The following is a 12,104-nucleotide window of genomic DNA, read 5'->3' on the forward strand; positions in this document are numbered from 1 at the left end:
AGTTATATAAGCCAATTCTCTTTCTAGTTGAGGCTAGTTTGATTTGTGTTCTTGTCATCATCAGCCAAGGAATCTTGAATAATCAACACAAGAACCAATGAAGCTATCATAAAGTACTAGGTACTTTGAGAGAGATAGAGAGAGATCCCTCTCTTGCTTTTCTTTCAGGTGGAATGAAAGCATCTCAGTATTAAACATTCCCTGGCCACTAGGCTAATGGCTTCTGGGGTTAGCAAAATCCTTGAGATAGACAGCTGCTCCACTCGGAACAGTCCTCAGGCACCTGGATCTCCTGGTTTCTTAGAAAATCATTAGTGCCCAGGATTGCTCTGCCATGTCCTTTTTCTGTGTCTATTCTGAATTCTCACATCTTCCATTTCATCCTGTTTTTCTCATATCCTGTCCCAGTCCTAGTATTATTTCTTGTCCTCTGTCCCAGTAATATTTCACCTACATTGAAAACCATATTTATTCTCCCAAACTAAATAATATTCTTCTCCCCATAGATTTTTTTCTTATCTTACTAATTCATTAGATTGTTATTTTACTTCTTAAACAACACTTAGTTGTCTTCAGAGATCTTTCTACTTACTTATATGTCTCCCGTTATGGTAAAGAGATATGTGTTTTGGAGAAAATGTCTTATATTATCCCCAAAATAGATATTAGTATTATTTCAAGAGATGTGTTCTATCTGAAGCTCTGTTACAGACGTTTTGGGAGTCTTTCTTCTGATACTTTGAGGTCTGCTGTCATATACATTAGCTAAACTTTTTAAATTCAACAAATACCCTAACGTTGTTTTTATACTAAGTTGTTTTTGATTCTTTCTACCAAAAGATACCACATGGCTTCCTGGCTGCGTGTCCCTATGTTGAGAGTGCCTCAGAAGCTCGTTTTCTGAAAATAAGGGTGTGGCTGGAGCCAGTCCTTGTTTTAAACACGCTCCATACCTTAAATTGGTTTTCACTGGGAGCATCGAAATTTGTATTGATGAGTGAAAGCCAGAAATACAACGCAAGTTTGAGGAGAAGTGTTTTCTGCCAAGTGACTGCAAGGAGCCAGCAGCCTAAAACAAGTAGGTGGGAAAGAATGCGAGGTCTGATGCTGGGCATGGCAGATTCGGCCACAGTCAACTCAGAAGAATTTAACTAGTGTACTATTATTTCAAATCAGAAATGTGATCGATGCATGAGAACATGCTATCTAAATAAGTTTATGTGTGCATATACATGTAAATGTACTTTAATATTTGTGTATATATTGACCTCATCATATGAAAAACAAACACTAAAAGACGTCATGGCAATAGCTTTAGAAACAGAAGCCTGGAGAATCAGCTAAGGCAACTTGTAAGCTCGTCTTTGGGAGTGTGATTTTCCCCAGTCAGAATGCCTTACCCCATTGATCTCGTACCTTTATGTCATTTCAGCCACACTCTCCTTTCCCAACAAAAACCTCAGCATTTAATGATACCATCATAATGCTTTGATTTATTCACAGTACATGCACAAGAGTCTCAGAATATCAATATCAATCCTACTACAAATAATATAATTATCATGAACAGTTTAGACTTTTCCTTTAAATTGTTATGTATTTTAAATAAAATCGCTAGAAATAGCACCTCTGTGAGTACTTATGACAGCAACTGGATATGAAATTAGGTTTCTTTTACTTCCAATTTATAGAGATTGCTTTTTTAGATTTAATTTTGCATTATAATTATGTAGAATATTTATGATTTCAAAATCAATCTATAAAACCAGTATGTTCAAAGTAGTATAACTTCTATATCTCTCTTATACCCTATTTCTTTCTCCCCCAAATTTTTAATACTTACTTTGTTTATTAAATATAAATACAATATATACATAAGGTTGCATATATGTGTGGATATACATACACTTATCTATATAAATACATTTATATTTGTGTTCCATCCTTTCTTTGAAAAGTTATATATACTCTATACATTTTTCTCCAACTTTCTTTTGTTCCTTAGAAAAATAGGCTGGAGAGCATTCAGTTGCACTTTCTAGAATGATTTCTTTTCTTCTTCTTCTTCCTCCTCCTCCTCCTCTTCCTCCTCTTCTTCTCCTTTTTTTTTTTTTTTTTTTAAAATACAGTTTTATGGTACTCCATCATGGGGATGTACCGTGATTTTTTCTCACTCCATCCCCTATTTATAAACATTTTTATTTTCAATCTCTTGTTATTATAAATAATGCTGCAGTGGATTGCTTTGTGCAAACATATATTTTATCTTTGCCAGTGTGTCTTTTGGATAGACTTCCAGAAGTGGAATTCTGTGTCAAAGGATAAATACGTACGTAATTTTGCTAGGTATTGATGAACACCTATCCATAGGGTTTGTGTACATCACTTTGTATTTATACCACAACTATATGAGAATTCCTAGTTCCCTAAGTCTGGTCAACATACTATGTTGTTGAACTTTAAGATTTTTCTGTCAGATAGGTGAGGGATGGTATCTCAGTATTGTTTTAGATTGCATTTGTCAAAAGCACAGTCCAGTGTGTTTTCTGATGTATAAGACCCATTTGCATTGATTTATGAGCTAATCAGTTCATATTTCTCACTCATTTTTCAGTGTGATTGTTGGCTCTTTTTCTTCTGATTTTGAAGCCCTTTGTATATTGCAGATTTTATCTCTAGTGAAGCTTACAAATATGTCCTCCCAGTTTGTTTCTGGAATATTTTATGTAATCACAGGTATCCATGTTTTTCCTTATTACTTTGGGATTTTAAATCATTGTTAGAAAAGTTTTCCCAGTTCCTAGATTATTGAGATGACATATTACCATGTTTTTTTTTTCTAGTCCTTAATTTTAGTTTTCGTAGTTAAACGGTTGATCCATTTGGAATTTATCCTGGTTTAAAGTCTAAGGAATGGATCTGATTTTACCTTTCTTCATGTGACTATCCACTTGTCCCAACAGTTCCTATCAAAACTCCATCTTCTCCCCAATGATTTAAGGATAGCGTATTTATCATATGCCAAATTCTACATTCAGTGGGGTTTATCTTTTACCTCTTTTGGGAAAGAGTGAAGAAACTTTTTTTTGTTTTTGTTTTTGGTTTTGGTTTTGGTTTTTTTTGGATTGACACTTTATTTTTTATTTTAAGTTCTGGATTACCTGCGCAGAATGTGCAGGTTTGTTACATAGGTATACATGTGCCATGGTGGTTTGCTGCACCTATTGACCCATCCTCTAGGTTCCCTCCCCATACCCCTCCACCCCCAACAGGCCCCAGTGTGTGTTTTTGCCCTCCCTGTGTCCATGTGTTCTCATTGTTCAACTCCCACTTATGAGTGAGAACATGTGGTGTTTGGTTTTCTGTTCCTGTGTTAGTTTGCTGAGGATGATGGCTTCCAGTTTCATCCATGTCCCTGCAAATGACATGATCTCATTCCTTTTTATGGCTGTGTGGTCCATGGTGTATGTGTACCACATTTTCTTTATCCAGTTCATCATCGATGGGCATTTGGATTGGTTCCATGTCTTTTTCAAAAGCCCTGTTGAACAGTTTTTCCCTCACTTTCCTTGTTGGCTGAAACTGGGTCACACAACTTTGCTAAACAAATCCTTTGCAGAGGGAATGAGATTTCTACTATTGGCTCAACAACATTCTTGGCTCTGGAAGATGGGTGGATTGCCTGGACCAAATCAGGGGTAGGAATGTAAGAAAGATGGTGAGAGGAAGAGATCGAGAGGAATATCGCATAGTGAATGACACATTTGTCTGTCTTTCTGGACCATAAGCTTCTCAAGGTCACGGGGTTGTAACAGGTCATCATGTCATCATATCCCTAGCCACTATTACAGTGCCTAGACATAATATAGGTGTGCACATACTTGCTGAAGAGCACTGAGTTGGAATACTGCTAAGTGTGGCTTTATAATAAACTAAATAAACCAAGTAGTTTGTTTCGTTGTGTTTTACCATTTAGCTATAGTATAGCTGAAATAACGTATTAAAAATATGTTAATCACTAGGTTCATAAGACCTGAATACGTTGGGTAAATGTTTTGGCATTTGTTTTTTGGGTTCTGTTTTGAAATCTGAATGATGTGTTTAGAGTACCCTTATTCTGGGACTTCCAGTATATTTGATAAATATTCTTTGTGTCTGAGTCGAAGTGGATAGAAAGCAAATGGACTATAAATGTCCTTAAAGGCAAAACCAATGTGTTCTCTGTCACCCCAATGCCACGTAGCTCTGTACCTGAAATATTGTGGATGTTTTCTTGATATTTATCAAATGAATGAATGAATGAATGATATCTCAATTTTACAGGTAGTCATGGAAACTTAGCGCTAAATGGCTGTCTGATGTCATTCACCTAAAAAAAAAGGTCTAAAATTTTTGCCCACACAGAAATCAATTGCCTGTCCTAGTGATTATATTCTTTCATATTCTCAGAGCTATACTTTTATAGTCTGCAAACACAGAATTATACTGTTGAGAAACCAAGTTTTGTAAAAAATAATAACCAATGTTTTGAAAAGAGGATTATTTCTTAGCAAATATTGAAAATACATATGTTGTATATAAAAGAATGAATTGGTTCTTAACATGGGACTAATGCAGAAAAGGGGCTAAATGCTAAGTATAATGTTAAAATTACTCACCATATTGGCCTTTGCCTTAACTTCTTTTCTCATAATGTGGGCATTTAGGATTTTCAACTTCTCAGCCTTCCTAGAAAAGTTTGACTTTTATATGATACTTAAATGTCAATATCTAATTTCAGAAAATGAATTTACAATTTGTGGGGAGGTGATTTCAGAGCACACTTTGCCTACCTCTGATTTGGCGAAGGATCAAGAAAATTTGTCAAGTTCTGAAAGTCTGCATCTTTTAATAATCTTCTTCAATAAAAATGTGATTAAAATGTTTCATAAGGTTAAAGTGTTGCCTGTGGCGGTGGAAATTTCCTCTGCTTAACATGTCATCAGTATGACATGTCACGCTTGCCTTTGTCAGCAGTTCTTGTACACACATTAAGTGTAAACACATTTAAAATGACAGATTTAAATGTATCTCAATAGTAGAGGAACCGCTGGTAATAGGTCGTAAGTAAAGCGTTTCTAATAAAAGCATTGCCATCAAGTACTAACTGGCTCAGGTTGGTTGCCTCAGTGTTTGTTGGATATCTGTACTCTTGTCTCATGCAGTTTGCTCTTACTAGCCTCCTCACCTTCCCAAACTGTAAAATTTAATCTAGTAAGAGATTACATTCTAAGTTGCACACAGAAAATTTCAAATTTGTCTGCAGAAATGATGCAGCCTCTCTTCTAAGAATACATCACTCCTACCATGCCCTTACCAGCCAGTATCTTGAGTTTTCATGTTTTGTAAGCTTATAGATTTTTCGCACATTCTCATGACAATGCCCTAAAACATATCAGAGTGATCTTTTTATAGAAACAATGAGTGGAACTCACATACAGATTCTATAGGTTTCTGCCTTTTTAAAAAGCAAAGGTGGTCACATACGTTGTTCTCATCACCACCATATTAAATAGTATGATTTGTCAGGGGAGGAACTCTGGGGTGGTGATTCTAAATTTGCTGTATACTCAGTACAGCTGGATCTAAGAAAAGCATTTTAAAGTTTACCAGAAACTCAATATCATTCAGAACATATAGGATTAGGGTTGGAAAAAAATATAGATATGGTAAGAAAAGTGACCCATATAGAAGCCTTTCGAGGTCTGTTGGAAGACCATTATTTTTATTTTTATTTTTATTTTTATTTATTTATTTATTTATTTATTATTATACTTTGAGTTCTAGGGTACATGTGCATAACGTGCAGGTTTGTTACCTATGTATACTTGTGCCATGTTGGTGTCCTGCACCCATCAACTCGTCAGCACCCATCAACTCGTCATTTACATCAGGTATAACTCCCAATGGAAGACCATTATTGAAAGGAAGGATAGGTGTAGGTTGTCAGTGGCGGCTGATTGCTGAATGACTAGACACAATTGTTGAGATGGCTATCTTACATTTTGTATACCAAAATGAAGCTTTCTAGAAATTTTCTTAACTAAAAGTAAATATTCTAATTTCTAAATTTTTATATTGACTTTTTCCCTGCTTTTTTTCTGGATGCTTCTTGGTACAGAGACACACACAGACACTGACACACTCCCTACTTATTTAACACATTTGAAATAGCACTTTGCTGGATGAGGAAGTAAATATGGTCTTCCTAGAAGTGTTCTGAGACTTTTTTCAAATGGTTTTTCCTTTATCCCACATCTCTAAAGCTCACTTTCATTCCATTTAGTTGTGTGTGTATGTTGTCACACACATATATTATTTTGAGGTGGGTCTAATGGGAGGTATCTATTTTTACTCCTTTTTTTTTTCCTTTTTTCTTTTTATTTTTGAGACGGAGTCTCTGTTGCCCAGGCTGGAGTGCAGTGGTGTGCTCTCAGCTTATTGCAAGCTCCGCCGCCCGGGGTTCATGCCATTCTCCTGCCTCAGCCTCCCAAGTAGCTGGGACTACAGGCGCCCGCCACCACGCCTGGCTAATTTTTTTTTTTTTTGTATTTTAGTAGAGACTGGGTTTCACCGTGTTAGCCAGGATGGTCTCGATCTCCTGACCTCGTAATCTGCCCATCTCGGCCTCCCAAAGTGCTGGGATTACAAGCCTGAGCCACCGCGCCCGGCCTATTTTTACTCTTTACTGAGGTAAGGGTTTCAATGAAATAATGCAAATATATGTGAAATTAAACTACAGTAGTAATTGCAACTGGAGCGAACCAAAAAGTACAGTTGACACAAAATTAAATTAGTAAAAATACATGGTGTGGGGATTTTTAAAGGGCAGCCTCTTTTATTACACACGCACATTCAGCAATGTACTCTATTGAAATAGCCTGTCCACTTCGAAATGCTTACCGAGTTGGCATTTTCTTTAAACAGGATAATTTAATGGTAGAACTGTCCACCTGTTTTGCATTCTTTAAATAATTAAGCTTAAAGGGGTCCTGCATTGCATGATTGATAAATTCGTTTTGCTGCAGCTCTTACCGCGTTTATGCCTTAGAGAGCTTAGCTATAATGGATTAGGTTTAATTCTTATAGTCCTGTGTTGTTTTTCTGGCATGCTAAGTCAAAACAAAAGAAAAAAATTGTGCCTTTGGCAATAAATCATGGCCTGCTGGGAAAGTCAACATCTACCCAGATTTGCCAGGTGGCTATTCAGAAACTCTCATAACTCTGAAGTCTGAAAGAGCTCCTTTACGTCTGAAGCTCAGACATACAGAATAACTTACATAGGGTGTGTTGGACTATGGTTTTCTTATCATAAGCACTGGATCTTAGAAGAGCAAAGGGAGAAATACGGTGCCCTCTTGATTTTAACAGCAGCAAGAACAAGAAATTCAAGGGAGAAATTACTGGAAGATCATTTACCTGGGCTCGTTTTTAAGTGTTTTTTTTGTTTGTTTGTTTTTTGTTTTGAGACGGAGTCTCGCTCTGTCGCCCAGACTGGAGTGCAGTGGCGTGATCTCGGCTCACTGCAAGCTCCGCCTCCCGGGTTCATGTCATTCTCCTGCCTCAGCCTCCCGAGTAGCTGGGACTACAGGAGCCTGCCACCTCGCCCAGCTAATATTTGTTTTTGTTTGTTTGTTTGTTTGTTTTGTGTATTTTTAGTAGAGATAGTGTTTCACAGTGTTAGCCAGGATGGTCTCCATCTCTTGGCCTCGTGATCCACCTGCCTCAGCCTCCCAAAGTGCTGGGATTACAGGCGTGAGTCACCACGCCCAGTCTTAAGTGTTATTTTTAAGACATAAAGTAAGTTTTAAAAACACAGTTTCACAAAAAAATGCATAAATATGACCGTGAAATTCAAGAATACACATATGTATTCATCTATGTACACGTATGTATGTATATTTCTGAAATTTGGGTCCTTTTGTTGCCATGTTTTCACTCGGTACTATCCCATTCCCATTCACGCGACCTGCTTCATCCACCATGCTCTATCCTCCCTCTTCCTGGAGTGCTCCCAGAATCCTCCTTAGGCAACAACTTCCTTTCGAAGTCCCCAGCTCCTTTGCTCAAATACTGCTTTTTAGGTGGCAGTATCCTTTGGCTCATCATTTCTGGTGATGAACAACCTTTATCTTTCCACCTGAGTGTTAGATAAAAGTTTTTATCTCATACTTGTGCCAGGATGCAGAATTTGGGACGTTCTGACCTATGATTATACTTCTGTATTTGTCAACCTGCTAATATGTTAATGCGTATGTGTATTTATACATACATATCTAGAGGGATTTTTCAGTCATTGTTTTACAAAAATGGAGTCTTACTCATTCTTATATCTTTCAATAATTCTTTGAGGAAATCCCTTCCAGGCTACTGTAAAAATCTAATTCATTATATCCAGTGGCTGTAACATAATTTTAAAACTATTTTCTGCTGGTGGGATCCAGCCTTTGTGTGGTTTTGTTTTGTCTTATCACTGTACAAAAAACTCATATATATATATATATATATATATATTTTTTTTTTTTTTTTTTGAGACAGAGTCTCACTGTCACACAAGCTGGAGAGCAGTGGCGCAATCTTGGCTCGCCCTAACCTCCGCCTCCCAGGCTCAAGCTATCTTCCCACCTCAGCCTCCTGAGTAGCTGAGACTACAGGTGCATGCCACCATACCTGGCTACATTTTTTTTTTTTTTTTTGGTAGAAATGGGATCTCACTAATAACCTACTTTTAATGGGTTAGATTGTCAGGTATGAAAGTACTAGATTTAAGAAAATGTACTTTTTAAATCTTTATAGATATTGCTAGATTACATTTCATAAAGCCTTAAAAGTAATATTTTAATCTGCCATGTATCAGAATATCCATTTATCTAACTACAGACTGTTTCCCCTTATTTTCATTTGTATTAGTGCATTAGGTCTAAACGACATCTCATTGTTTTCTCTATTTAACATTTTCTGTCTTCTATTAAATTTGAGCATCTTTTCATTTTTATTGACTCTTTATATTGTTCCACCTTAAAAATACCTTTTCAGGCCGGGCAGGGTGGCTTACCCCTGTAATCCCAGCACTTTGGGAGGCCGAGTCATGCAGATTGCTTGAGCCCAGGAGTTTGAGATCAGTCTGGGCAACATGGTGAAACCCCATCCCTACTAAAAAAAAAATGTGTATATATATATACATCGGGCATGGTGATACGTGCTTGTAATCCCAGCTACTCGGAAGGCTAAAGTGGGAGGATAGCTTGAGTCTAGGAGGTGGAGGCTGTGGTGAGCTGAGATCATGCTACAGCACTCCAGCCTGGGTGACAGACTGAGACCTTGTCTCTAATAAAATAAATAAAATACCTCTTCATATCTTTGCCCATTTTTTAATTTCTAATTTTTAAGGATACATAGTAGGTATACATATTAATGGAGTACATGAGCTATTTTGATACAGGCATGCAATGAGTAATAAGCTCACCAAGGTAAATGGAGTATCCATCCCCCTAAGCAATTTTCCTTTGTGTTAGAAACAATCCAATTATACTCTTTTATTTTAAAATGTACAATTAAATTATTTACTACAATCACCTTGTGCTATCAAACACTAGCTGTTATTCTTCATTCTTTCTATTTTTTGTACTCACTATTCACCCACCTCCCCACGATGCTTCGCAGCCTCTGTTAACCATCCTTCTACTCTCTGTCTTCACGAGTTCAATTGTTCTGATTTTTAGCTCCCACTAATGAGTGAGAACATGCGAAGTTTGTCTTCCTGTGCCTGTCTTTGCCCCCATTTTTTTCTTTTAGTTTTTCTTTGTCCCTTTCTTGTCTGTTTGTGAGATTGTGTTACCTTTTGTGGATATTAACTATCATCTCTCTTGTATTTTTTTCTAAATCAAATATTTTAAGAATGATTTGATGTTCATACCAGTGTGTACACATATGTTTTTGTGTTCCTTAAAGATCAGTTCAAATGGGCTGACATAGGTTGACCAGGTAATAGTTATTATATAGCTGCACAGAGCGGTGCATCTGCAGACACAGACACATCACTAAAATCTTATTTGTCAAAACTATGAATTGCAAAAAGGAGTTTTCAGTGATGAAAACTCTTGGTGTAACCTGGGGGAAAAGGGTCATCTCAGGTGCTCTAAATATTTTTTGAAAGAGACAGTCCTTATTTCCTGGAAGTGCATATTGGTGACTTATATGCCTTTGTTGAGGGATATTTATTATCACACAAATATTTTTTAAAGGAGAGGTATTCACTGATGATGAACCATGTCATCACACAGTTTCCTGAACTTTTCCAGTTACTTTTTAAATCTTGCCTTTGAAGGTGTAGGTTTCTTAATTATTTGGTGGTTGTCATTTTTTTAACTTTGTGTTTTGAAATAATTCAACATTCACAGGAGTTGCACAAATGCAAAGAAAAGACCCACGCACACTTCATGAAAACTCTCTATAGTTAGCATCTTGCTTAACTATAGTAACTATAGCCTCATGTAAGAATTGAAAAATTAACATTGGTACAATCCACAGAGTTTATTCATATTTTACCAGTTTTACAGCTCTGTGTGTGTGTGTGTCTGTGTACTTCTATTGGAGTTATTTTTTTAACTGTAGTGTGTCGAACAAATTATTCTATCACTGAAATCCTAAGCTCTACAATCATAACTATAAGTAGATAAAACTGAGGTCATAGACAAAGTGGGGCATGGGAGTAGCTTTCTGACTGATGCTACGGAGTGCCATTCTGCATATAACCTTGAAAAAAATCTACAAAGGTGCCTCACGTTGTCATGGCTCCACTTAGACCTGCATGAAGACAGAGCATACATAAAACCCCCTTTTGATCTTACAAAGTTGCTAATTCTTGGCCTTATGATGGGAAACAGAGCTCAGCACTTTTAGGCTGGCTAGTAGGGACCTTCTCTTACTTAAGGATAAATAAATAATGAGTGTTTGTGAAGATATGTTCTCCTGACTACAGTGACACCTGCCGAGATTGTTTGGGTTGTAATTTTATAGCATCCTTTTCCAGAATTAATTACACATCCACAGTCAGGCAACCATAACTTCTCTACCAGTAATGTCTCATGTACAACTGTGAACAAGTAAATTAATGCCAACTAGTGGCTGACCACACACTGTGACAAAGTATGTGTGCTTGGGCAGCAGCACCTCCTTTCTCTTTATGAATCATCTTAGGGGTTCTCTAGGAGAACTTGAAAGGAGTCAGAAAAAGTGGAGGAAGCATTGCTTTGCCCCTGCAGGAAACATCTATTGACTTCAGACTGTGAGAATCAGAAACAAGCGCTACTCGGTCATTGGTCCAACCTCCTCATGTTTGTTGTAAGTAAATGTGGTCCAGAAAAGTGAAGTGATAAGCTTTAAAGGCACAATGATAATTAGTGACAAAGTCTTGACTAAAACTCCAGCTATTTTCCTCTGAAAAGATGCTCTTTCCACTGTAACATTATAGCACTTTGTTCATTTTTATGGATTGAATGAATGGGTTAAAAAGTCAAAACAGTCTACAGAATTTCCAAGATTATTTTTCTCCTCTTTGTTCCTGAAGTATCCTAAGAAGACATGAGTGGCCATTCCTGGGACAGGCAGCCATCTCTTGCTATGGAGAACTGACTGATAAGAGTGGTTTTGGTGGCTGTAATGCTTCTACCGAGCTAATGTAACAAAATTCAGTCAAGGATTTCTAAAGCATTCTATGTTTTTTTCTCCCTGAAACTCCAAAAGAAGTTTAACTGGGGTCTAGTTAGGGTGTTTGAGGAAAATTTGGGTAGTCTTAGATTCAATATATTTTAGATTAACTTAGCTATTTATTAGTATCGACTGTTTAAAAAAAGTTATGAGATAGGTTAAATATACACAGAAGTGGACTAATCAGTATAATAAATCCCATGTAGACCATGAACTTCAGTACTGCAATAGGTGGTCAATTATTGGGTTTAAAATAAATATGTATGAATGATTCTGTTTCTTTCTAGATGGCTCTTCCATTTTGCAGAGAGAAAGGGTTTTTTGTGGGGTGGGGTGGTTGTTAAATGATTTTTTTC

General features: G+C 36.9%; 1 protein-coding gene across 21 annotated transcripts in view; it reads left to right on the forward strand.

Annotated features, from left to right (window-relative positions):
* Positions 1–12,104, forward strand: part of FHIT (fragile histidine triad diadenosine triphosphatase) — a 1,487,995-nt gene that overhangs the window by 1,018,211 nt on the left and 457,680 nt on the right. The gene's annotated exons all lie outside the window — the stretch shown is intronic.

Source organism: Papio anubis, chromosome 2 (genome assembly GCF_008728515.1).
Source record: "Papio anubis isolate 15944 chromosome 2, Panubis1.0, whole genome shotgun sequence".
Taxonomy (NCBI): Eukaryota; Metazoa; Chordata; class Mammalia; order Primates; family Cercopithecidae; genus Papio; species Papio anubis.